This window comes from Pteropus vampyrus, unplaced genomic scaffold (assembly GCF_000151845.1).
Source record: "Pteropus vampyrus isolate Shadow unplaced genomic scaffold, Pvam_2.0 Scaffold651, whole genome shotgun sequence".
Lineage (NCBI taxonomy): Eukaryota > Metazoa > Chordata > Mammalia > Chiroptera > Pteropodidae > Pteropus > Pteropus vampyrus.
In genome coordinates, this window is record NW_011889432.1 from 261,098 (window position 1) to 286,990 (window position 25,893).

General features: G+C 36.3%; 1 protein-coding gene across 3 annotated transcripts in view; it reads left to right on the forward strand.

Moving 5' to 3' along the window:
- The first annotated feature begins 822 nt into the window (after positions 1 to 822).
- The window catches only part of KLF8 (Kruppel like factor 8), a 239,265-nt gene continuing 214,194 nt past the window's right edge, over positions 823 to 25,893 (forward strand). For all 3 annotated transcript variants that reach the window (XM_011385057.2, XM_023525941.1, XM_023525942.1), the window contains exon 1: positions 823 to 1,365. The gene's annotated coding sequence lies outside the window, so the exon portion shown is untranslated. The remainder of the gene's footprint in view (positions 1,366 to 25,893) is intronic.

A 25,893-nucleotide genomic window follows, 5' to 3' on the forward strand; every position in this document is an offset into this window, starting at 1 on the left:
CAGATCTTAGCATACTTGAATAAAAAGGAGATAAGTGTGGCTAGTGGAGAGTGAACAAGGTTTTTATAAATCAAGTCAGAGGTAGGCAGGGGTTGGATCTAAAGATGGTGGCTGGGGCCAGAGTGGTAGTAATGAAAATGGTGAGAAGTGATCAGATTCTGGACGTATTTTTAAGACAGAGCCAACAGGATTTCTTTAAGTGTTGGATGTGAAGTATGAGAGAAAAAGAGGGAGTCAAGGATGGCTCAATGATTGTTGCTGTGAGCAACAAGGTGATGCCATTAACTGGAATGGACAACTGCATTAAATATGGTTTCTGATGGGTCGGGTCATTCTGGAGTTCCACTAATAACCGTGGGTGGGACCTCAGGGCCCTTTTCTGACTTTGAACTGCCTAGTTATGGAATGGGGTGGTGGTGTGGGACTGCTGTTTTGGGTGTATTAGAGACATGGAGCTCATTTCTGGGAATCCCAGCCCTCTCTCCCGCCTCCAATTGTTGTCGGAAATCTGGAGACTTATGTAGACGAGAGAGAAGACAGAGCATACCGGGCCAGGCCAAACAGAGAGGCCCCAGAGACAAGGGATCTGCTGTAGCCACTTTCCTCCATAAACTGTACGGAAGTGGACCGCGCCAGAGAGGGTGCTGCAAAAACTTTCTTGGTGATCTATTCTGGCAGCCTAGGGAATCACTTTCACCAGAAAGAGTAAGGAAAAGAGATGGGGTTTGGTATGGCTTGGCCGGGCCCAACCGGAAGGAGTTTGGGTGGAGTCGACTGTGAAAGCTTCGGAGCAGAGGGGGAGGGGAAGCCGCCACTAGCAACTAACCTCAGCTTCCTAAACTCAGCAGAAAGGTCGGAGGCATTGTTGCAAAGGCCAGAAGCCCCATGATTCTGTCTGCTCGCCAAAGACGGACGAAAACCGAAGTTGTGCGATGCAGCTTTAAAGGGGCTGGTGATTGACAGAATGTGTAGCAGTGGATGGGGTGGAGCCGCTGGGTGGGGTCTGACACCGGCAGCTGGGAGAAACCAAAAGGAGGAAAAAAGAAAACCATTGCCCTCTGATATCGCTAATGCTGGGCGGGGTAAGCTAGCTAGAAAGGGAGGAAAAGGAGGGTTTTAGAGCTCACCTCCACTCACCCATAGTCAACTCTCTCAAACCCTTCTGTCTCATTTTGAGATAATTAAAATCGAGTATATACCGGCCCTAGTCGGTGCCCATTCCCTCTAACTCTCCAGTGAAGTAGGTTCGTAGTACGAGGGAGTGAGAGCCCCGAGTCCATCAGTTCAACCCCAGCCCCGCCCCGTCCGTTGGCCCTGGCCCGGGGCTGGGAGGAGAGGATGCCTTCGGAGGCGCAGAATCCAAAAGTAAGTCCCTTTCATTTTACCTACCCAACCCCTCCCCCTTTCTTTTGCCCCCATCACTGGGGTATCTGCTGGACAGCGAAGGAGCCACCTTTTAGAAGGAGACTCTTTCAAGGAAGACCCGGAGGGTGGAGCAGGGTGGGGTAAGAAAGGGAGGGAAGGGGAGGAGGGGTGGCGCTTTAGAGCCTAGGGGAGTTGCTACCTACGGAATAGGCACGCTCAGAGTTTGATGTTTGTATGGTTAGATCCTCAATTTCCCTACCAGTCATTAGAACCTCCACTTACCCTTTCAGGCATTCTTTCTTTTTGTCACATTCCAGCATCCTCACTGGGTTGCTTAAAGCCTCTAGCTGTGAGTTGGAAGGCTCCATCTTGCCTGGCTTCTTAAAGAGACAGTGCACTAGTTCAACTGAGGGAAATCTGTGCTGGAAATTCAATTTCCAGAAGGATGGTAATGACTCACCTTACTATGCTACTACGAGTGTTGAGGGGATTTGTATGGAAAGAACAGATTTTTCTCCCTCATACCAGCCTCCAAACTTGGTTCTAATATCCGGTTGATTCACAGAACGTGCACACTGGGTAGTATTGCCAAGTTGCACATTAGTTAACTGCAGTAAATTGGCAGTTTTAGCTGAAGGCTAAAATTTCTGTTTCCTGAGACTTGCTGTGGCAGTGCAAATGAGAAAAAATTCATTCACTCTACAAATATTATTGTCAGATTCATTGCCTGTGGCTGATTCCGCCGCTGAGTGGTTTCTATAATGTGTCAAGACCACGTAGAGTGGTGTCACTGACTCTTTTCTTAACAAATTAGTGGCCAAGGTTTCTTTCTAGGATATAGAAATGAATGTTGAATTTGATTCCAACATTTACCAAGCATCTGTCACGTGAAAGTTCCATTGGTTCACATTTATTTTCTTTCTGTTAGTACCAGGTATCCATATGTCTAAGCCCAAGGGACTGGGAGATCCAGCTGGAAGAGATAGGAACCCAAGTCAAAATGGCATACAAAAGGAGAGGGGCAGGATGCTTCAATAGGGAAGCTAAGGCCACCTTAGCTGATCTGCCATTCCCATGTCCATGTCCAGTCAGGAATATTGTGTTGAGGAGTAGGGCTTCACTAGCTCCACTCTGATGGTAAATAAAATAACTGGTGTGGTGGACACTATTAGAAGGCCTCAGGCAGACCAATGACATCTCTTCCATGTTTATCTCTCTCATGTTTCTGCTTAGGGAGGGTAGCAGGACTGGATGGAGCCTAATGATATCCAACAGGTTAAAGAGATAAAACATGTTGTTTGAGGTTTTAGGGCTAGTATTTCACTCTGAAAGTTTCTATTTGGTCAATGGAATACCACAGCTCCTAGTGCTCTGCAATATACTAGTTCAGCTGTCTCTAGTATTAAACGCAAGTCACAGGGCCGTCCTTCTTTAGTGTGCTGGTTTCATTACATCCCCAGTGCCAACTCCCATCAAGGGCATGTGTTAGCTCTAGGTTCCTAGGCAACATTTAACCTTCTCCCATGCCCTCTCTCCTCAATTGGTTTTCCAGACCTCGAAATGATTTTATTGTGAATGGCCATATCATCAAGTCCACTGGATTCAGATAAAGAAGAAAGCCTTACTTAGGGTTCTTTCTCCCCAAAGTCATTGGCCTATGGGCTCCTAAAAACAAGGGAAATATGAAGTCAATTGGAACTCTTCTGATTACTTTCGTCAGTGGGAGTACAGTCTTGTCCTAAAGCCAAGAGCCACTTGTACATGTCACACCCACTGAACTCTGCTGTACACACCCTTGCTTAGAGGGTGGGGAAGGAACTATGTTCTGGTTCCATAGCCAGCCACCTGCATTTGGTATACATGAAATATGTTAGAGACTGCTAAGCTTCCATTTTAACATTTGATTGTCCCTTTGTGTTCATATTGGTTTGTTTTTCTTTGAGAGAGTTTCTAGTTGCAGGATATGGGAACTAGCCAGTTCTTAGCAGTAATGATAATAAAATATCATTACTGAAAGATGATTTTCTTCCTATGACAGAGAAAGGTTTGTGAACCCATGAACAAATACCATAGGCAAGCAATATAAATCCTCCAAGGTCTTTGAGTGGCTTCCCCAGAGCAATTTAAATTGTTTGGTGTCATTCATTCTGCTTTCTGGGATTGCAGAGAATTTCTGTATATGTGAAGGCAAACAGGGTTTCATGGGGTGTAATTGCAAAATGGACACTTTGTGTGCTCGCTCGCGTGCGCGCTCGTGTTCTCTCTCTCTCTTTCTCTCTCTGCATTTCACTAGTAGTTTTGATCCCCAATCCCCCTCCTCAGATGCCTATATCCGATAGGCTAGGCTGTTCTGGCCTAGACTAGAACAGCTTGCTGATACATTTACTTTGGTCTAAGTTCCTTCCTAGTTATTGCTCAGCCTTCAAGAGTAGAGAGCTGTGATAGACAAAGGTATCAACACAAAAGTACATTATGTTCATTATGTTGTGATATTCATTCATTCATTCATTCATTCATTCATCAAATACTTACTGAGAATCCACTCTGTGCCACCACGGCATAAGACTGGGGAATTTTAGCAATGAACAAAACAAAGTCCCTGCCCCCTTGGAGATTATATTCTAATGAGGATGTGTTGATGGAGGACAGTAAACAACAAATATGTTTATTGGGTGGGGATTAGGTGGGAGAAAAAATATAAGGCACTTGGGATTGGGGAGATCTATTTGACATAGAATAGTTAAGGAGAACTTCTCTGATATGGTGATATTTAAGAATATAACTGAATGAAGCGAGAGAGCCAGGCATGAGAATACCTGAGGGAAGGGTGTTCTATACAGAGGAAATAGAATGTGCAAAGGCTTGTTGTGTTCAAGGAATAGCAGGAAGGCCAGTGTCATTGGAGTAGAGAGGTGAAGAGTGTGGTAGGACATTCAGTCAGAGGGACAGTAGGGCCTGATCATATAGGTCCTTGCAAAGATTTTGACTTTTAGTCTGAGTAAAGTAGGAAGCCAGTTTTTAAAGAAAATAGTCAACAATTATTTTACTTAAAATTCTGCTCTAGTAAGGAGGATGAATCTTTAGTTGTTCATTTTAACACAATCAAGATGGTTTATGTTTTTATGCTTTGGATACAATATTCTTTTAAAGAAAGACTTGGTAAGCTTATTGCTGAATTCATGTCAACTAATACAATTTAATTTCATATTAACCATTTTTATAACATAATTATCTGAAAAAGGTTTCAAACACATTTGAAACTACTTAAATTAAAAACAAAGTCTTTTCAACATACTTTAATTATAATTAAACATCACAATAAATTTATTAGCACTAGAAGAATGTTTAACCTTTTTAAGAAAACATCTCAAGATTTTGTAGCACTGTTTAATTCTATCATGAAATTGTGAAAATTATTCATCTGGAAACTTTTTTTTTTTTTAACTTTCAGTCTTGCTGGCACACATGATTTCTTTTAAACTTTCTAAGCTATTCACTATCCTTCTCTCCACGTCCTTCCCAGTGGGGTAATGTGTTTCAGGTATTATTTCATTTAATCCTCACAATAACCTTGTGAGGTAGGCACTATTATCATCTCCTTTTTATAACAAGGAAACTGAGGCACAGAAAAGTAACTTACCCAAGGTCACACAGCTATTAAGTAGAAGAGGATCCATTCTCTTATATCTTCTAAGAGTCATTCCCTCAGCTTCCTTCTTTCCTGTCTTCAGTTTCTTTTTCTTCTTTGGTTCTCTCACCCATCCAACCATCCTCACCTAATATAGCTAACATTTATTGAAGACCTACTCTGTGCCAAGCCCTCTATTGAATACTTTACATGTGTCAGTTCATATAATGCTCACAACAATCCCATGAAGTAAATACTATTATTTCATTCATTTTTCAGTTAGGTAAATTGGGGCACAGAAAAATTAAGCAACTTGCCCATGTTTGCACAGCTAGTAAGTGACAGAACTGAGATTTGAACCCAACTATACATAGTCTATACTACCTAATGTTCAGTTTGCAAACACATTCTTTCCCTGGTCTAAATCAATCTTTCTTTAACAACACTCACTCAAATTACCACTCTGTTTTTCTGCAGTTTCTGTTTAAATCGTTAATGAAACTATTTTTGCAAAGTTACCTAAAGATCTCCCAATGTCATGTCCAGTGCTCTCTCTTTAGGATTTCAACAAACTTGACTCTACTCCATTTGAGGCTGTTGTACATTCCTTCCTAAAGAAGGCTTTCTTTAAAACCTTCCCTTCCTTGTCTTACATGACAATACTCTATGTTGGATTTCCACCTAACTCTCTGACTGCTCTTTTTATTCTTTTCTTGCCACTGTATAATTCTTATTTGGGCTATCTCATCCAACAAAGAGTTTCAGCTGCCATTTAAATACCTGTATAACAAGTCTTCACCTCCAAGCTGTTTTTTTTTCCTTAGCATGGACCCATCCATTCATCTGTTAACTGAGCATCTTAACACATCTTGACACGTGACACTTAATAAGTCTGAAACAGAATTTATCATCAAATCCTCCACTCCCATTTCTATCCCTGATCAACAATTACATAACCAACCAAACAATAAAGCCTAGAGTCATCTATGATTCTCCTTCTCCTTCCCTTCCAGATTTGGTTCTTGAATCTTTGCATCCTCTCCATCCCTACTTGTAGTGTCTTTGCTTAATTTTTCATCATGTCTGACCTGTCCTATTAAAATAGCTTCTTTACTGTTGTTTTATCTGCTTCCAATTTCTGTGACCTTTGGTCTGGGTTGAATTATGTCCCTCAAATTATGTTGAAGTCCTAATTTCTGATACCATAGAATGTGACTTTATGTGGAGACAGGGTATTTATGGAGGTAATCAAGTTTAAATGAGGTCACTATGACAGGCCCTAATCCAATATGACTGGTATCCTTATAAAAAGGGGAAATGTGGACACCAACAGAGACTCACATATAGGGAAGATGATATGGAGAGACAAAAGGAGAAGGTAGTTATCTACAAACCAAGGAGAAAGTCCTAGAACTGATTCTTCCCTTATAGTCCTCAGAAGGAACCAACCCTGCTGACACCTTTAGACTTCTAGCCCTCAGTCTGTGAAACAGTAAATTCCTGTGGTTCAGGCCACCCAGTTTTTAGTATTTTGTTGCAGCAGCCTGAGTAGACTAATGTAGACTCTAAACTAGTTTATATATTAAGATATTTCTAAAATACATGTTTTTATTTTGCCAATCCTATGTTCAGAATTCTTCAAAGACTCCACATCACTTACAGGATTAAATCCCTGCCTTTTAGTAAGACACTTCACAGTTTGTCCTCAATCTACCTTTCATGTTTATTGCCTGTGACTTTTCCTCATCACAAGAGCCACATTAAACTAACTGCTACTAGTCGAATGTGGCATGGTCCTTCACAAATACCATGTCTTTGTTCATGTTATCAGGACTTCCAGAAATGTCCTTCTTCTTACAACATGTACTACCCCACTTCCAACTTTCCTTCTGCTCCATCCTTATCTTTTTTGGTAAGCTCCTAAGCATATAATAATATCCAATACAAGTGTCATTTTCTCTGTGAAGCCTAGCTGACCTTGAGGTATAAGTAATATTTGGATAGCCAGAGTAGAGAGGAAAGGATATTCTAAGCAGGAAGAACCATATAACCAAAGCAAGTAATGAGTATCAACATAATGTGGACTACAGGGGATTGGAATAGGGTTAGGGAAGGAGTGAGGTTAGAGAAATCTTTGCTTTTGGTGATAATATAGGTGGGGCAAAAGCAACTATTGGATAAGCAGCAAGGTCAACATTTTCCCTCCATAGTGTCTCAGGGAAACAGCTAACTCTCAAAGAATATTATTATCTAGCTAATGTCACCTGATGCTGAGATGGTTTATATTTTGTTCCTTGGTAAGTTGTCTTTCTAATAGTTCCCTGAGATGAGGGTACTTTGTTGGTCAGTGATAGCATGGTAGTAGAGCAGAAAATATTCAGAGGAGTTTAGGGTGCTTTTCTGCTGTAGCAGAATGGGATCTGCAGCTTTGGTTTATTTAAACCTGGCTATATATTAACCATCCCATTTATATAAGGCAGATAGTATTTAAAGGGGGAAGCAACATTCATTCATCTTATTTGATCATTCAACATACATGCCCTGAGAACCCTCTATTTGGTACAGGCTGGGAATACAAAAGTATGAGGCCTAAGCCTTGCCCTGGAGCTCACCTTGGAGACAAAGTTCTAGCTAACATCTAATATTTGTTAATCACTTACTGTATGCCAGGGACCGTGCTAAGCCCTTTGCATGTTTCTCATTTAAATTCACAATATGGTTATACCCATTTTTTAATAAGGACACCGAAGATTAGAGGGAGGTTGAATAAACTCAAGGAGGGAAGAATTGGGAAATTGACAAGTAAGCAAATCGTTAACATTAGCAGTAAAGATGTGGCTGACATTGGAGGAGGAGTCAGAGAACACTTACTAGAAGAGGTCATGTTTGAGTCTTGAAGGATAAATAAGAGTTTTAAGGTAGGCAGAACTTGAATTTGACCAGATAGTTTGGCTTCACAATCCACATTTTTAATCATTATGATATGTTTAGCTAGCTAATCAGCAAAACCAAAAAGGAAATAGATCAAGGTTTGTCACTAACTGTGGGCCCAGCTATCAGTGTAATGCAGTGCACGAATGGATACATATAAATAATATAGTAATAAATGAAAAATCGAAGAAATAAGGAAGCAGCAGTTAAGACAGAAAGCTTGCTGACTGAGGTCACAATTCAGGGGTCCACAAACAATATTCAGGCCATAGATATACTTTTTATCGAACAATATTTTTCCAAAATTTAATTTCATTACCAGTGTATAAGGTGGAATATTTCATGTAACATACAAGTTTGCAGATTTCTTGAAAAGCTTGAAATGTATTGCATCACTTGGCCTATACTGCTGCATGGTGACCACCACCAGGAACTGAGCAGCAGCTGCCCCTTTAAACATTTTATTTATTCATTTCTATCCTTTGGTTGCAAAAAGCAGAAACCAGCTGGAGCTAGTTTAAGCACAAAAGGAATGTGACTGGATCTTGGGAAGGAACTGGGTTTTGGAAATGGGAAATTGTTGGGAATCCAAGTGATTTTTTCTTTTCTTTTTTTCTGCATATCATATCCGTTTCTCTCTGCTAATTTTTTCTCTCTTAGCAGATTAGAGCACAAAATGGGCAAGAGATAGCTTCTTTATCTCCTGAGTTCATATGTTACAGTTCAGTCACGTAGAAAGATACTGGCTGGCTCTCTTGGTTCCTTCCAATTAACAAGTAACAGAGAATGGGTACTGATGGATCTGGCTGGAGTCAGATGCTTACCCCTAGATAAACCAACTTTGGCCAGGAGACTAAGTCATGTAATGTAAATTAGGGACAGACATTTGTAAATCAGAGAAGAGTTGTAAGGGGGTCGTTATGTGTGTAGCAGACTTTCAAATGTATCTCCTGTATCAAGCATTATTTTGGTCCTACTCACTTGTGGCAGCTTCTCGTATTCTCTTGGAGGTCTTTCAACCTACTGCAGACTTGTCCAATATGATCTGCTTGCCAGGTTAATTCCTGTTATTTTGAGAGTGCATAGGGTTCAGTGCACCCCTGCTGGCCTGGTCCTTTACTGTGATGAATCTGTCCCTATTACTGTACAAGGCAATCTGAGGCCAAAATTGCGAGAACATTCTTCCCTGGCTTCCTTTTAGCATTTTAAATCCCACAGGGCTTTCTTCTTCCAGTAGCTTAAAAGCACTTTATCAATCATCATAATGACCTTAAGGTCAATGAATAGGGCCACGTGAGTGCATTCCTAAAGAGTTAAGAGCTCTGGATGACAAGGGGCATGGATAGTCTAAAGGAGAGCAACTAATGGCGATATGCCCAAAAGTATAGAATTAGCAAAATTTCATTCATAAATGTAATGCCTGGGCTTTAGCATTAGACAGGATAACAGGGATTTACTGTGGTTTTTCTCCTTGGATTCCCCTTGACTCACAGGAGCTTTCCAAGTTTTGTGGTTCCCATATGAGGGTTTTGACACTTGTTTCAATGGTTTTTGTCAATGACTTCAAAATTCCCATCCTGATACTTCTTACCAAAGTAGCAGTTGATATTGAAGGATTCCACTTTTAGCCCAGAGCTTAGGGGTGTGGGGATTGCTAGCCCTATAGACTATTGACATAAAAGCTTCTCCCACTCCTCGAAGGACTAAAATAAACTGCCCTGGCTGAAAATATCCTCTCTCAAGATCCTGGGATGGATTCCTTCCAAAGGAATCCAATCTCTGCCCAAGTTCTGCTGCCTCTTCTGGAATTTACTTTGCCTTTTATAAATAGAATAGAATTATTCTGACTTCCTCAAGCTAAGAGTTGCTTATTTGCTAAGAGTTGCTTATTGCCAGGGTAAGAGTCTACAATCTTCAATGGAAAGTGGGAAGAACCCAGAGGCAAAGCCAGAAAACTTCCTAGAAAGAGAAATTTCACTTAGAGCGTTTGAAACCTGAGCAAACATTGGTTTGCTTTTGCTTTCCTCTGTGTTGAAGTTAAAGTCGAAGTGAATATGGGTCTGTTACTTTGGATCCTCTCTTTCTTGTAGTTCCTTTGGTTGTCAGGTTAAGACAGTATTTATTGCAAATGAAAATAAAAGTTAATGTTTAGTGAATAATTACTATATGCAAGACACTGTTCTAAATTCTTGACAACACCTATCTAGTAAAATTGTTATGATAATTACATAGCACATAAAAGTACCTAGCATATAATGTTCAGTCATTAAATGGTAGTATTTATATATTCGCTATCTTCTTATTTCTTCTCCTCTAAAAAAATACTTGGATTGGGTTTACTGTAAGCACATGCTTTCTAATCTCAGAGTGGAAATCCTGGCTTCTCTGCCATCCTTTTATCCAACCCACAGTAACAGTTCCAAGACTTTTCTACATCCCTCAACCCCCCATTCATACCTATCCCAACTTTGGCCTCCTAATTCACTCATGAAATTATACAAATCCCCTTATTTCTCCTCCATTTCACTTATGTCAGTACTCAAACTTCAATGTATATTAATCACTTGTAGATCTGCTAACAATGTAGATTTTGAGTCAAAAGTTCTTGGGTTGGACCTGAGGAGATTCTGGTATTTCTAACAAGTTTTTGGATGATGGAGATACTGCTGTGTGGAGTGGATAACATTTTGTGTAGCAAAGATCTAAAGAAAATGAAAATTCATTAATCCCATGTTTTTACAGATAAAGAGATTGAGATTTAAGAATGTTAAGTGATTTTCTCAGGGTCATACAGCTAGTAAGTGGTAGAGTGTAGACTCGAACCCAGCTCCTGATTCTCATGCTTTACTTATGCCCTACACTTCTGCAGTTGTTTATTGAAGCTATTCCTTCATGTTGACTTGATATTTTACCTCACCTCAGCCTATGGGCATCTCCTAGAGCTTTATTTCTAATCTGAATTTAAAAAGCTTTGATTTGCTGAACTATTACTATATTTTAATGTTTTCTTGCAAATTGTTTTAAGTTATTTTAGCTAGAAATGTCTGAAACTAGTGCATGCAAGCTTTGAAAAGCTCTTGAGGCAACATTTTCCAGCATTTATAGTTTTTATTAGTCCAAAGGGAGGAGTGAGAATGATTCAGATATTTGGGGGTAATATCTAGAGTTGTTGGGGAATGAGAGATAAAGAATGTCAAGATATACTCCTACTTTTGGGCCTAAAGCACACCAGCTACATCTGAAAAGGGTTGAGGTCCTCCATCTCCAATGGGGTAAGGGGATAATGTTAATTTACTGTCTAGATGAAGTAGTGAATTCAAGGCTTTTCACAGAGAAATTGTTCAAACCATGTTTTGCCAGATCCTAGATATTAGTGTGCCTGCAGATTGATGATATTACTTGATATAATTTGATCGTAGACTCTATGATAGTTGAGAACTTGCAGGAGGAGGCTGTTAAATATCATTGGAATCTATCCAGTTGAGGTCTTTCTTCACAATTGTGCTGTGGATGTAATAGTAGCTATTAACAGTTCAGAATTAGTAATACCTAATGGCACCATGAACTTTCTTCAACGCTTCCTCTGGCTGTATTGTCTTTAAAGGTAGATTTGGAATGGTGTGTTAAATTTGTTCTGTTTTGATTCAAAATAAAGTCAGAAAATATCCTCATAAACTGGGTATGCATGAACAGAGAGTGACCTTGGGAATCTCAAATTTGTATTTCAAATCCTATGAATCAGGCACCCTTCTGTCAGTCAGAAACAGTACACCTTTATCTAGTAAAACAGACACTTTGCATATTCAAGGGACAGAAAGGAACTGGCTTTTGAGTACCTGGGACTCTGTTAACCCAATACATCTTCTTGGTACGTGATTCCTTTTATCATTATGATCTTTTATCAGTATCTTTTATCAGTAACTTTCTTTATATTTTTTATTTTGAAATCTGTTTCATCTGATATGAGTATACCCCTACTGCCGTTGTTCTCTGAATGCCATTTGCTTGAAATATAATTTTCTACCCTTTCACTTTGAGTCTATATTTGTCTTTGGAGCTGAGATGTGTCTCCTGGAGGCAGCATATTGTTGGGTTTTGATTTTTGATCCATTCTGCAACTCTGTGCCTTTTTATTGGTGAGTTCAGTCCATTTACATTCAGGGTGATTATTGAAATATGAGGTCTTCTTATAGCCATTTTATCTTTTGCTTTCTGGTGGCTTGGTGTTTCCATTGCTTCCTCGTCTTTGTGTTTTTTTCTTTATTTCAGTTGGCTTTTGTGGGTTTTCCTTCTGGTTCTTCTTGTTTTATGTTATATACTTCATTGGTGAATCTTTGGTGTGTGATTACCATTACGAATATGTAAAGGATAGTTATATATATAGTCGTCCATTTTCTTCTGCGTGTACCTTATCTCCATTCTCCTTTGTGAATTTGAATCTTTGAATCCTCCCCTTTTCAGTCATTGTTGTCTCAGTTGGTCCCTATGTATGCTGAACGTTCATTACTATCTTGCTGTAGCAATTCTCTTCTTATTATTTAAGCTTTTAATGCCCTGTTCTTAATAAGGATTACATTCCTCTGCTTCTATTTGCCTGATAGTCACTTTACTACTAATTATGTATTTTTTTCTTGTCATTTTGTTTTAGGTGAGCTGACCCCTTTCAGTATTTCCTGTAGTGCAGGCCTTGTAGTGGAAAATTCTCTCGATTTTTGTATGTCTGGAAAGGTCTTAATTTCTCTTTCATATCTAAAGGAGAGCTTAGCTGGATACATTATTCTAAGCTGGTAGTTCCTTTCACTTAATAGTTTAAATATTTGATTCCATTCTTTTCTGGCTTGTAAGGTTTGCTCTGAGAAGTCTGAGGATAATCTAATGGGTTTTCCTTTATAAGTTACCATTTTCTTCTCCCTGGCTGCCTTGAGAATTCTGTCTTTGTCACTGATTTTTGATAAATTTAACACAATGTGTCTTGGAGAAGGCCTTTTTGGGTTGAGATAATTGAGTATTCTATTGACTTCTTGAATTCCAAGCTCCAGCTCATTCCTTAGATTTGGGAAATTCTCATCCACTATTTGTCTGAAAATGCTTTCTAGTCTTTGCTACTTTTCCTTGCCTTTGATAATGCCCATTATTCTTTTGTTTCCTCTCCTGATGGTATCAGCTTGTTCTTCTATTTCTCTGTCATTCTTTTTCATTCTTCGGTTTCTCTCTTCTTTCTTCTGATTTATTTCTACATTTCTGTCTTCGAGATCACTGATCGTTTCCTCCATTTGGTTGACTCTATTTCCCAAGTGTGCTATTTCATTTTTAAACTCTTGTGTGTGTGTGTGTGTGTGTGTGTGTGTGTTATATCCAGAATATCTATTGTATTCTTTTTGAGGATTTAAGTTTCCTTGCTCTGCTCATCTAGTTGTTTTCTTCTCTTCCTGAAATTGTCGATATGACTCATTTTGGAACTCCTTGAGTTTTTCCAGAAATACCATCCTGATTTCTCTGTCATTTAAGTCGCATATTTCTATGTCTATAAGCTTATTTTCTGGAGATTTTTCTCTCTCTTTCTGAGATGCTTTTTCACTTTGGTTGTTCATGGTGTTTAATGGTCTCTTTCTGCACTTGGGCTTTAATGGAAGTGTATTCTGCTGTTTTTTTTTTTTCAGAAAGATTTATTATATGAAAGTCTTTAGCCTGCTGCAAAGAGGACACTTTTGTTTTCCAGTAGGTGGCTTCTAAGCCTCTTGGATCCCTTCTTTATATAAAGCCTTAATAATGCCTTTTTAATTTTCTTGTAGATATTTAATCACGCTCGCTACCCTCAGTTTCAGTCCCTGTCAGTGTCAGTGACAGTCTTGGCAGCGTTTGCTCAGATTCCCCTGGGGCTCCACCATGATTGATCTCAGAGGGTACAGGGGGAGATCCCTCTGGGTTGGGAGTTGGAGGCTGTGGTTCAGCCTCAGTTTTGCATCTGGGGCTGGTAAAAATCAACTGTTGTTTCTCTTTGTTCCTGTCCCACTTCTCTGCTTTCTGCTCTGATGTTTTGGCCCTGCCGCCGGCTGCATAGAACTCACAGCACTTCCAGGCAGGGCTGTTCAGGGATTTCGCCACACCTTCATCCCTCCCCCTCCTCCTGCAGGGAGCTTCGGTGGCTGTGAGAGCCAGCTTCTTTGTTTCTCCCAGTCCACCACCTAACACTCGGGGTTCTGACCTGTGTATGGTAGCTCTTATGTGCAGATCCCACGCTCAGACGTGCTGATGTGCAGTTCGGGTGTTTTTTGTTGAGTTTTAGATATTCAGCTTATTGTTGTTTCAAAGGGAGAGATCTGAGGACGTTTCTCACTCTGCCATGTTTCCCAGAATCCTGTATTAATCCAATATAAATATTATTTTGCCGGATCTTCTTAATGCTCCGATATATTTTGCCCCTCCTCCTTTTTATTACAAATGAAAATATTTTTATAATCAAGAAGTCACACAGCTAGCATTTGGCAACTGGAATTTGAACTCAGATGTAACGAGAGAGTCCTTGCCCTTAAGTACCATATCATGCTGTTTTCAAGTACCTAAATTATGAAGGTGAAAGATTCAAATGTCACAGTCATCTTTTATAAATATTCTTCTGTTATTTACTCATCCACTTTCTCATTGTCTTACCTTGAATGGTAACAGGATAATAGAAATAAAAGGATGCCTGAATGGACATAAGTAGATAATGGAGGTTGGTTCTACCTCTGGGCTTTCATAGCGCTAGACTCAACAGTCTGAAGATGTCTAAGTCATGCCTTCTCCCAGTACCTAGAACATAGAAGGAGCCTAGGAAATATTTATTGAATGAATGAATGAGATTGGGGGGAATTATCTACTCATTTTGAGAGTTCCTGATAGATTACACAACCTTTCACTTGTTCTTGGTGAACTACATGTAGATTATGTATTTAGGTACCTAGACACAGAGAGTTACACATATTCATTAAGAAATTCCCAACAAAAGCAAATGTTGGCAAGGATGTAGAGAAAAAGGAACTCTAGTGCATTGTTGGTGAGATTGTAAATAGTTGCATCCGCTATGGAAAACAGTATGGAGGTTCCTCCAAAACATTAAATCTGGAACTACCATATGACCCAGCAATTCCACTTGTGGGTATTTATCCAAAGAGAATGATTTAAAATTATATATACATCCCTATATTTATTGGAGCATTATTTACAATAGCCGAGATATGGAAACAACCGAATTGTCCATTGAAGGTGTGGTATATGTATTATATGGAAAATTACTGAGTAATAAAAAATGAAATCTTGCCATTTTCAACAACATAGATGAATCGAGAGAGTATTATACTAAGTGAAATAAATCATAGAAAGATTACCACATGATTTCACTTGTATGTGGAATCTAACAAAACAAATCAGAAAACAAAGCCAACGACAACACAGAAACAGATTTGTAGGTACAGAGAACAAACTAATGGTTGTCAGAGGAAAAGGAGTTGAGGGAAGGGTGAAAAAGATGAAGGTGAATAAGAAATATAAACTTCCAGTAATAAAAATATAAGCCATGAGAACATAGTGTACAGCACAGAGAATATAGTCAATAATATCATAATAACTTTACATGGTGACAGATAGTCATTAGACTTAATATGAGGATTACATTGTAAGTTATATAAATGTCAATTCAACTTGTCGTACACCTGAAACTAATGTGATGTATGCCAACTAAACTTTAATGAAAAAAGATTTTAATAAGTTTCCATCCCGATATATACAGACTCATAGAGATACATCCTCATATAAATGAATACTCAGTGTATTAGTTTCTTGCTGCAATGAAGTACCAGAAAGTGGGTGGCTTAAAACAACAGATATTTATTCTCTCACAGTTCTGAAAGTTATACGTGTGAAATCAAGATGTTGGCAGGGCCCTGCTATCTCAAAAACCTCTAGGGAAATATTCATTCTGGCCTCTTTTAGCTTCTGGTCACTCTAGGCATTCCTTGGCTTATGGCAGCATAATTCAAATTTCTACCTCTGACTTCACATGTCTGTTTCTGTGTGTGTGTGTGTGTGTGTGTGTGTGTGTGTTTCTCTTCACAAGGTGTTTTACAATTCCTTTTTTAAATTGAAGTATAGTTGACATTCAATATCATGTTAGTTTCAGATGAACAACATTAGTGATTCAACATTTAAAAAGCCTATGAAATAGCATTATGTCTAGTAACCATTTGTCATTATACAAATTTCTTAAAATATTATTGACTATATTCTCTATGCTATACATTACATCTCCATGATTTATTTTTTAACTGAAAGTTTGTACCTTAATTCCCATATATTTACTTATTCAATAATTTATGTATACCAGTGTGGACTCACGGAGATTTGTCTTTATTTTATAGTAGATTGTTTTTTTTTAAATTCCGTTTATGCTATTTTATTTTTTAAAATAGTTTTAAAGTTTGCACCTTAATCTGACTCACCAATTTTGCCCATCCCACTGCCCCTCCCCCAAGCTATCAGTTTGTTCTCTATATCTGTGTATCTCCTTCTGTTTTGTTTTGTATGTTATTTTGTTTAGTTTTTTTTAGATTCCACATATAAGTGAAATAATACAGTATTTGTTTTTCTCTGTCTGAATTATTTCACTTAGCGTAATATTCTAGTATCCTCTAGGTTTATCCACATTGTTTCAAATGGCAAGATTTACTTCTTTTATATGGCTGGATAGTATTCCAGTATATATATATATATATATATATATATACACACACACACACACAATATATATACAATTATTAATTGTATATATAATTTTAAATCATTCTCTTTGGATAAATACCCACAAGTGGAATTGCTGGGTCATATGGTAGTTCCAGATAATTATATATATATATATATATATATATATATATATATATATATATATATATATATATATAAAAAATTATATATATATATATACATACAATATATATACAATTATTTACTATATATATATATATATATATATATATATATATATATATATATATAGTAAATAATGCTGCAATGAGCATAGGGGTGCATATATCTTTACGAATTAGAGTTTTCATTTTCTTCAGATAAATGCCAAGAAGTGGAATTGCTGAATCAGATGGTAGTTTTATATTTAATTTTTGAAGAACCTACATACTGTTTTCCATTGCGGCTGCACCAATTTACATTCCCACCAACACTATACAAGGGTTCCTTTTTTTCCACATCATCACCAACATTTGTTATTTGTTGTCTTTTTGATAGCTGTGAAGTGACATCTCATTGTAGTTTTGATTTCATTTCCCCGATGGCTAGTGATGTTGAGCATCTTTTTATGTGTTTGTTGGCCATCTTTATGTCTTCTTTGTAGAAATTTCTATTCATGTCTTCTGCCCATTTTTAATTGAATTGTTTGTTTTTTTGATATTGAAATGTATGAATCAAAAATTCTATGATCATCTCAATAGATGCAGAAAAAGCACTTGACAAAATTTAACATCAATTTATGATGAAAATTCCCAACAAAGTGGATATAGAGGGTACATACCTCAAAATAATAAAGGCCATATATGACAAACCCACAGCTAGCATACTCAATGTTGAAAAGCTGAAAGCTTTTCCTCCAAGATCAGGAAAAAGACAAGGTTGCCCACTCTTACCACTTTTATTCAACACAATATTGGAAGTCTTAGCCTTAGAAATCAGGCAAGAAAAATAAATAAAAAGCATCCAAATTGGAAACAGAGAAGTAAAACTATAACTGTCTGTAGATTACTTATTTTTATATTTGGAAAACCCTAAAGACTCCACCAAAAAACTATTAGAACTAATAGTATAGTAAAGTTGCAGGGTACAAAATTAATACATAAAAATCTGTTGCGTTTCTATATACTATTAATAAACTATCAGAAAGAGAAATTAAAGCAATCCCATTTATAGTTTTTCAGTTATTTATAAGGACACCAGTTATATTAGATTAGAGCCCACCCTAATGACCTCATCTTAACTTGATTACATCTGCAAAGACCTTATTTCCAAATAAGATGATATTCACAGATTGGTGGTTAGGACCTCAATATATTTTTTGGTGAGAACACAGTTCATCCCATAAGAGTATGTCCTCTATCTAAATATCAAGTCCTTTCCATAGGTAAAATGCATTTATCTCATCCCAACATCCCCAAAAGTCTTAACCCATTCCAACATTAATTCTAAGTTCAAAATCTTAACTAAATATAATCAGCTCGATGTGCCAAATCTTATCTTTTAAACTGTCTAATCAGAAATGGGTTATTTTGGAAATGATCTGCTTCTGAAATACAATGTTGAGACAGGCATAGTATAGACATTCTCTTTCCAAAAAGAAGATATTGGAAGGAAAAAAAGGGGTCATGAATCCTAGGAAAGTCCTAAACTCAGCAGGGAATATTTTATTAAATTTCACAGCTTGCGAATAATTTTCTGTGGCTTGATGCTCTGTGGTCTCATCCTCACAGACTGCCAGGTCAGTAGTACTGCCCTCTTGGCCTGAGAAAGTCCCATTAGCCCAGACCTCTGCATCCATGGCTCTGCTCTTAAAATTTTTCTTCTTTTATTACATCAAATTTCTGTCCCTTTCATTCCAGGTTCGTAGTGTTTCTGCTGGTATAAAAGTTTTATCAACTCAGTTGATCTATTCATTCACAAGTACCAGGAACTAGGACTTCAAAGTATCTTTTGTGGGGACAATATTCAACCCATAACACTTGGGTATTCACAAAGAGATGCATGTATATCTGTGCATCTTAGAACATCTAAAGATTTTTTGGAGATCAATATATACTTATGGTGTGATCTCCCTTGCTAACTCTTCAAACCAAAAGGCATTTGAACTTGGAAAAAATTGACAATAATAAAAATACATCCATATATCTTTTTTCAAAATAAACATTTTAACATATTTCTATTTAGTTCAGAACTCTCAAATAAGAAATATTTAAATGTTACAGATACAACTAAAACTCCACTCTCCCTATCCATTTCTTTTATCTGCCTATCAAGAGGTAATCACTATCCTAAAATTTTATCATTCTCATTCATATGTATTTGTAGTTTCATTACATATTAATATGTCCACAAATGATATATAATATTATTTTAAGTGTTTTCAACCTTTACATAAAATGGTATCATACTATACTTATCCTGTTGCAACTTGTTTTTACTCAAAATAGGATCTGTGACTTATCCCTGTTTTATATATATGAATCTGGTTCTTTAAACTGCTTGATAGTATTCCATGCAATGAATATATTTTGTTTATTTGTCCATCTTCTGAGGACCATTGGGTTATTTCCCTCCAATTCTCTCTCTCTCTCTCTCTCTCTCTCTCTCTCTCTCTCTCTCTCTCTCTCTCTCCCTCTCCCTCTCCCTCTCCCTCTCTCCATTTGTTAATTGGACTTTTTCTGTAAGAAACATGTGTCCCTTCATTCCCGTATATTTACTTATTCAATAATTTATGTATATCAGTGTGGACTCATGGAGGTTTGTCTTTATCTTTGGGTTACAATCCTATATTATTGTTATTTACTTTGTTGCTCAAATTGTTCCAGCTTTGGCCATTAAGAACTCTTTTAGGTTGGCTCCTGTGTCCTTTTGACATACCACCATCCATTTTATAGTAGACTGCTATTTTTTTAAAATTCTGTTTATGCTATTTTATTTTTTAAAGGTTTAAATTTTGAGTCAAATGGATCAATTTTTCTTGTGTTTTGTGCCTTATTCTATATATTATTGAAGACACCTTTCCTCACTCCAATTTGCCTTATTTTAATGAAATCCCTTGTGTCTTCTAAAAGTTTTACAGTTTTGCTTCTAATACTTAGGACTTTAATGCACCTGCAGTTTATTTCTGCATGGCTATATGGTTGTCCAGTCACCATTTAAAAAAAATAATCAGTCCCTTGCTAGTCTTTATACTCAACTAAGAGGGTCCAGTCTTCTCAGAACAAATAATATTTTCTCAAAAGTGATTTGCTCTCTCTACCTAGATACATAATGTTGTGAAAGCCTCCCTCACTTAAATAAAGCTCTGTTTCTCTATGGCAATAATAGAGAAAATTGCAAACAAGGATGGTATCCCTTTTCTGTTTTTTAAAATGATCAGCTATTAAATGACCAGTTTAAGGGGAAGTAATGTAACAGCCATGATCCAGTGACCTTATAAAGTCTTTGAATAATATTTTGATAAGCAGCTATTCCTCCTACCCCACCCCCAAACTTTGAATTTCTAGTGGTTGTGTTGAAAATTTTAAAATTTTTAGCAATTGCTTTTATGCAACACAATTTTCTGTTTGCACTAAGTATATCTGCACGTATGTATAGAATTTTGCTTTCCCATAGTTTCCTCTGTCTTAAGGACAGAAGAGGAGAAAAATTGATAGCTATGACTTGCCTGTGCCTACCTTCTAATGTGGAATTCTGTTCTCCTTTTTTATTTTTAAATTTATTGGGGTGACACTGGTTAATAAAATTATATGAGTTTCAAATATAAAATACTATAATACATCATCTGTATGTTGCATTGTGTGCTCATCATCCAAAGTTTAGTCTCCTTCCGCCACCATATATTTGACCCCCTTTACCCTCTTCACCCTCTCCCTACCCCCTTTCCCTCTAGTAACCTCCATATTTTTGTATGTGTCAATGAGTTTTTTTATTTGTTTGTTTTGTTTGTTCATTTGTTGCTTTCTGTTTTATATCTTACATATGAATGAACTGATATGATTCTTATTCTTTTCCATCTGACTTATTTTGCTTAGCATAATACTCTCAAAATCTATCCATGTTGTCACAAATGGTAATATTTCATCTTTTCTTACACCTGAGTATTATTCCATTATATATATGTACGACATATTTATCCAATCATCCATCGAAGGACACTTGGATTATTTTCATGTCTTGGCTACCATGAATAATGCTGTAATGAATGTAGGTGTACATATATCTTTATGAATAAATATTTTAAAAATTTTTGAGTAGATACACAGAAGAGGGGTTTCTGATTCACATGGTAGCTCTATTCTTAATTTTCTGAGGAACCTCCATACTGTTTTCCATATTTGCTGTACCATTTTACATTCCCACCAGCAGTGTATGATGGTTCCCTTTTCTTCACATTCTCTTCAAAACTTATTACTTGTCTTATTGATAATAGCCATTCTAACAGGTGTGAGGTGGTATCTCATTATGGTTTTGATTTGCATTTCTCTTATAACTAGTAAAGTTGAGCATCTTTTCACATACCTGTTGTTATCTGTATGTTTTCCTTGGGAAGGTGTCTATTCAGGTTTTCTACACAGTTTTTGTTATTGTTGCTGTTGCTGAGTTGTATGAGTTCTTTATATATTTTGGATATTAGATCCTTATTGGAGGTATCATCTGTGATTTGGTTCATTACTTTTTTGTTTTGTTGATGGTATCTTTTGCTGTGCAGAAGCTTTTTTTGTTTGATATGGTTCCATTTGTTTGTTTTCCTTCCTCACCTATGGGGTCAAGTTCACAAGAACCCCTCTGAAATGAACAACCATAGCTTTAGTGCATACGTTTTCTTCTATGTATTTTATTTTTTGGGTATTATATTCAAATATTTAATCAATTTTGAGTTAATTTTTTTGCGTACACATCAGATATAGCAGTCTAGTTTCATTCTTTTGCATGTAGCTTTCCAGTTTCCTCAATACCATTTATTGAAGAGAATTCCCTTTCTCCAATGTGTTTTGCCACCTTCATCAAATATTAGTTGCCCGTATACATGTGGGTTTATTTTCTACACTTTCAATTCTATTCCATTGTTCTTGTGTCTGTTTTTCTGCCAATACCATGCTGTTTTGATTACTAGAGCTTTGTAGTATAGTTTGAAGTCAGGGACTGTGATACCTCCAGCTTTGTTCTTTTTTCTCAGGACTCCTTTCTCTATTTGGGGACTTTTGTGGTTCCATACAAATTTGAGGTTTTTTTTTTTCCAAGTTCTTTGAAAAATGCAGTTGGGATTTAGATGGGTATTGCATTAAATCTATATATTGGTTTAGGTAATATGGCCATTTTGACAATGTTAATTCTTCCAGTCTGTTAACATGGAATACCTTTCCATTTCTTTGTGTCTTCTTTAATTTCTTTCATAGTTTGCAGTGTACAAGTCACTCACTTCTTTTGTTAAGTTTATTCCTAGTTTTTTTTATCCTTTTGATTGCAATTGTAAATGGGTTTGTTTTCTTTATTTTTCTGTCTGGTATTTCATTGTTAGTATATAGGAACAAAATGGATTTTTGTATATTGATTTTGCATATTGCAACTTTACTATATTTGTTTATTGTTTCTAATAGTCTTTTGATGGAATCTTTAGGATTTTCTATATAGAGAATCATGTCACCTGCAAATAGTGATGGTTTTACTTCTTCCTTACCAATTTTAATTTCTTTTATTTCTTTTTCTTGCCTGATTGCTCTGGCTAGGACTTCCACTGCTATGTTAAAACACAGTGGTGAGAGTGAATATCTTTGTTTTTTTCCTGATATTAAAGGAAAAGCTTTAAGGTTTTTATTTTTGAGTGTGATATTAGCTGAAGGTTTGTCATATATGACCTTTTATTACGTTGAACTAGTTCCCTTTTATACACATTTTATTGAGTGTTATAATCCTAAATGAATGTTGTATCTTGTCAAATGCTTTTTCTGCATCTATTGATAGGATCATATGATTTTCACCTTTTATTTTGTTAATGTGGTATATCCTATAGATTGATTTGTATATATTAAAACATCCTTGCATCCCTAGAATGAACCCTACTCGATCATAACATAAGATCCTTTTAATGTATTGTTGTATTTTATCTGCTAGTACTTTGTTTAGTATCTTTGCATCCATGTTCATGATAGTTACTAGTCTCTAATTTTCTACTTTTGTGTTGGCTTTAGCTGGTTTTGGTATCAAAGTAATATTTGCCTCATAAAATGAGTTAAGAAGTATTCCCTCCTCTTCAAATTTTTGGAAGAGTTTGAGAATGATAGATATTAAATTTTCTCTGGTTGTTTGGTAAAATTCACCAGTGAGGCCATCTGGCCCTGGACTTTTGTGTTTTGTGCGGTTTGTAATTACTGTCTCAATTGTCTTACTAGTTATTGGTGTATATAGGCTTTCAATTAACGGTTCAGTGTAGGAAGGATATGTATTTCCCAGAACTTGTCCATTTCTTCTAGGTTATCTAATATGGAGCTCTATAGCCTTTCATGGTATTCTTGTATAATCCTTTTTTATTTCTGTGTTGTCTGTTGTAACTTTTCTTTCACTTCTGATTTTGATTATTTGAGTCTTTTCTCTTTTATCTTAGTCTAGCCAGAGGTTTGTCAATTTGGTTTATCTTTTCAAAAACAAACAAACAAACAAACAAAAAAACAACTCATTGATTCATTAACTTTTTCTATTCTTTTTTTCTATTTAAATTATTTCTTCTGTAATATTTATTATTTCCTTCTTTCTACTGACTTTGGGCATTGCTCTTATTTTTAGTTCTTTTATATGTAATGTTAGATTGTTTACATATTTTCGTTTCTTTTGGTAGGCTGGTAATTCTGTAAACTTCTTTCTTAGTACCATTTTTGCTGCATCCCCCAAATTTTAATATGTCATATTTTCAATTTCATTTGTTTCTATGTATCTTTTGATCTCTTTTTTTTTCTTTTTTGACCCAGTGGTTGTTCAATAACATGCTATTTAATCTCTACTTATTTATGGTTTTTCCAGCTTCTCATAATTAATTTCTAGTTTCATACTGTGTGGTCTAAAAATCATGCTTAGTATGACTTTCAGTCTTCTTAAATTTATTGAGACTATCTTTGTGTTCAAACATATGATCTATCCTTGAGACTGTTTCATGTGCACTTGAGAAGAATATATGTTTTTTTCATTTTTGGATGGAAAGTTCTTTAAATATCGAATATGTCCATTTGGCCTCATAAATTGTTTAAGTTCAATGTTCCCTTATTGGCTTTCTGTTCGCACGATCTAGTCATTGCTGTTAATGGAGTATTAAGGTCCCCTACTATCATTGTTTTTTTTTTTTTTTTGTCATTTTATCCTTGTAGGTCTATCAGTGATTGCTTTATATATTTTGGTGTTCTAAGATCGGGTGCATATATACTGATGTGTTATGTGTTCTTAGTGTATTGTCTCCTTTATCGTTATGAAGTGTCCCTCTTTGTCTCTTGTTACCATTATTATTTTGAAGTCTATTTCATCAGATATAAGTATGGCTACCCCTGCTTTTCTCTGGATGCCATTTGCTTGGAGTATCATCTTCCGCCACTTTATTTTGAGCCTGTTTGTTTTTGTAGCTGAGGTAGGTCTACTGAAGGAACATTTAGTTGAGTCTTGTTTCTTAATCCATTCTGCATTCTATGCCTTTTTTTTTTAGTGAGTTCAGTCTGTTTCCATTTAGATTGATTATTGATTATGAGGATTTACTGCAGCCATTTTATCTTTTGTTTTCTGGTTGCTCTGTATCTTTATTGTTTCTTTTCCTTTGCATTTCAGTCTGCTGTTTTAGTTTGGTGGTTTTCTATGACTTTTTGCTCCGTTTTTTCTTTTTTTATGTTAAATGTCTCATCTCTAGATTTTGTGTATGGTTATCATCAGCTTTTCATAAAAAAAAGTGCTTCATACATACAATATTGCTTTATCTTACAGTTGCATCTTTATTCATCTGTATAATTTCAGTCTTTTTCCTTCTCTCCTTTTATATTTTTGTCGTGACAAATTATCCCTTGTTATGCCATGCATTCTTTTCCAAATTGTAGAAGTTACAGTCTTTTTTAAAAATGCCTTTTGTCCTTTAAACTTTATGTCATAATTTTTAACCCATTTCCCATTTGCTACAACACTCACTGACGGCACTTGCATATGCAGCGTTTACCCTGAGATAACTCTTGGGTTACGGTCCTAACCTTACCTTCAAAGTTTGCCATGAAATATCTCACTTTTATTATTCTCACGTCGCTTTAGTTTATCAATAGTCTTGGAAGCAAATGACATCATTCTATTTATAGCATTCTATTTTTAGTAGTTTGATCACTGAAAATGTCAAATCCTAGAAAACGTAGCAGTTCTACCCATGATATTAAATAAATGCTGGCAGCAAACTGCACTTTTTTCTTTTTTTGAAACAGAAAAAGGGTTAATACCATATTCTAAAATAGAGTTGCAATTCCCTGATTCTGTTTGTCATCATACTCAAAGTTTTGTGTACTTTTGTCTTTTTGTTTCAAGTAGAAGAGCTCCTTTCAACAATTCTTGTGATGCAGGTCTTGTGGTGGTAAATTCCCTCAGATTTTGTTTGTATGAGAAAACTTTTATTTCTCCTTCATATCTAAAGGGTAATTTTGGTGTATATACTATTCTTGTGTGATAGTTTCTCTTTTTCAATATAGCGAATAACTCATTCCAGTTTCCCCCGGCTTGTAAAGTCTATTGAAAATTCTTATAATAATCTAATGAGGTTTCCTTTGTAGGTTACAGTCTTCCCCCTCCCCCTGGTTTAATTGAGAATTCTTTCTTTGCCATTAACTTTTGACAGTTTTATTATAATGTGTCTTAGAGATAAACTTTTTGCATTGACATAATTAAGTGTTCTGTTAGCTTCTTGAATTCAAGAGTCTCTTTCCATACATTTTGGAAGTTCTAATCAACTGTTTGAATAGGTTCTCTGTTTTCTTCTCTGTGTCTGCTCCTTCTGGAATACCCATTAATCTCATGTTACTCATGTAGAGTTTTTTTAAAATTAATTAATTAGTTAATTATTAAATTTATTTTTTTATTTTTATGGTGACATTGGTTAACAAAATCCAATAAGTTTCAGCTGTACATTTTAACAATAAGGCATATATATATGTATATGTGTGTGTGTGTGTGTGTGTGTGTGT